At 41.6% G+C, this 2281-nt stretch overlaps 1 protein-coding gene across 1 annotated transcript in view; it reads left to right on the top strand.

The window, feature by feature from the left end:
- The first annotated feature begins 440 nt into the window (after positions 1 to 440).
- Positions 441 to 2281, top strand: part of LOC106878765 (retinal guanylyl cyclase 1) — a 37637-nt gene continuing 35796 nt past the window's right edge. The window contains exon 1 of the mRNA XM_014928090.2: positions 441 to 932. The gene's annotated coding sequence lies outside the window, so the exon portion shown is untranslated. The remainder of the gene's footprint in view (positions 933 to 2281) is intronic.

The following is a 2281-nucleotide window of genomic DNA, read 5'->3' as shown; positions in this document are numbered from 1 at the left end:
TGTGTGTGTGTGTGTGTGTGTGTGTGTGTGTGTGTGTGTGTGTATCGATCAGAATAAGCATCAATGGGAATATACTTTAACGTCAGTGAGTGTGTATACGCATGTGTCTGGAGTGTATGTTTTTATGTTTGTGTGTCTATGTTTCCATATGTGTGTGTGTGTGTGTATGTGTTTATGGGTGTTTATGAATGTGTCTATATGCGTGTCTCAGTGTTCGTATGTATTAGCTTTTGTGCATATTTACGCATATGTATGTGTGTGTGTGTGTGTATGCGTACGTATGTGAGTACGTGTGTGTGTATGTGTGTGTGTTTGCATGTGTGTATGTGTGTGTATGCGCGCGTGTGTGTGTATGAGTCTACTTGTATGTGCATGCGTGTGTGTATGTCTGTGTGTCCGTATCAGTCACGCCTGACTTCACTGTTGTCTGGTATAAAACCGTCCTGTTGGTTGCCCAGTGTTTCACATTTAGTGTCGTCATTCGAACAGTCGATGTTGTTATTGTTGCTCTTGTGTATCCCCAGGTCATCCCTGGTCGAACACATCCCAGCCGTGACCATCGTGTCGAATTCCACCCGGAAATACGTTATCCAGCATTGACAGCCATTTATTTATATTCTTTTAGATTTTTATTTTGAAGATCAGTAATGCGTGATATGAGAGTGATTTACATGGCTGCTGTGTTTAGCATTTAGAGGCATCGTCCGTTGATTTACACGCGTGGGAATAATGGGGAGGAACAATGGAAGGATAACAGGAGAATAATAGGAGGGAAATAACATTGGAATAATAATAATCTAGAAACTCACTTTGAAAGAAAGAAAGGAAAGGAAAGACGAGAAGAAAATTAAGAAAATCCACGTAAGAACATAAGAATGGAATTCACTCGTGTTTGGTGTTGGTGAAGTCGTTTTCTAATTGAGTTTAAACAGGTAAGTTTTAAATACATTTACCTTTCACATTTTACGTTTTATCCTTTACTTATTTCAATCACTGGACTGCGGTCATGCTGTAGGCATCGTCCACTCGAACAAATTGACCCTTGGACTTGTTTTTAAGTTTGGTACTTTTTAGACCGGTTTATTTTGCTGAACAACTTTGTTACGGGGAAGTAAACAACCCAACAAGCGCTGGGAGGGGATAAACACACGCGCAGACACACACACACACACACGCACGTATAGCTATCTTTGTTTCATACGTAATTGTCTACACATTAATTATGCTACATTGAAGACAATTTTAATCAAATACTGCCTAAGTTGCGTATGGCTGTGTGATAAGAAGCTTGCTTCCCAACCACGTGGCTCCAGGTTCAGTCCCACTGCGTGGCACCGTAGGCAAGTCTCTTCTAATATAGCCTCGGGCCGACCAAAGCCTTATGAGTGGATCGGGTAGACGGAAACTGAAAGAAGCCCATCGTATATATATATATATATATATATATATATATATATATATGTACGTATGTACTTGTGTGTCTGGGTTTATCCCACCCCCGTCGAATGACAACCGATGTTGGTGTGTTTACGTTCCATTAACTTAACGGTTCAGCAAAGAGACCGATAGAATAAGTACTAGGCTTACAAAGAATAAGTCCTGGGATCGATTTGTTCGACTAAAAGCGGTGCTCCAGCATGGCCACAGTCAAAATGACTGAAACAAGTAAAAGAGTATATATATATACACGACAGGGTTCCACACGGTTTCCGTCTACCAACTTCACTCACAACGCATTAGCTCGCCTGTGACTATAGTAGAAGTCACCCAAGGTGCCACGCGGTTAGATTGAACCCGAAACCATGCAGTTGCCAAGCGTCTTAAACCACTTTGTATGTTTGATAATTGCTGTCATTGTTTGTTGTACGTTTGTTTTAGAGTTAACATTGATGGAGTCACGGAAGGCTGCAAGATGGCCGAGTGGTTAGCAAACTGCTTAGCGGCATTTCGTCCGTCTTTACGTTCTGAGTTCAAATTCCGCTGGAGTCCATTTACCTTTCGGGTCAATAAAATAAGTACCAGTCGAATACTGGGGTCGATGTAATCGACGTGTCCCCTCTCTCGAAGTTTCGAGCCTTGTGCTTATAGTAGAAAGGATTGATTGAGTTATCGACTCAAGATCAATGACAATCCAATCGTGATCATCCTGCCTTTATCTAGATATTTAGAGCTACATTTGCGTTCTTTTATCTTTTACTTGTTTCAGTCATTGGGCTGCGGCCATGCTGGGGTACCGCCTCTTCTTTGAAAGGCACGAACTGGCAGAATCTTCTGCGTATCA

This window comes from Octopus bimaculoides, chromosome 4 (assembly GCF_001194135.2).
Source record: "Octopus bimaculoides isolate UCB-OBI-ISO-001 chromosome 4, ASM119413v2, whole genome shotgun sequence".
Classification (NCBI taxonomy): Eukaryota; Metazoa; Mollusca; class Cephalopoda; order Octopoda; family Octopodidae; genus Octopus; species Octopus bimaculoides.
Note: the sequence above shows the minus strand (reverse complement) of the source record. Positions and strands in the feature narration are given on the sequence as shown.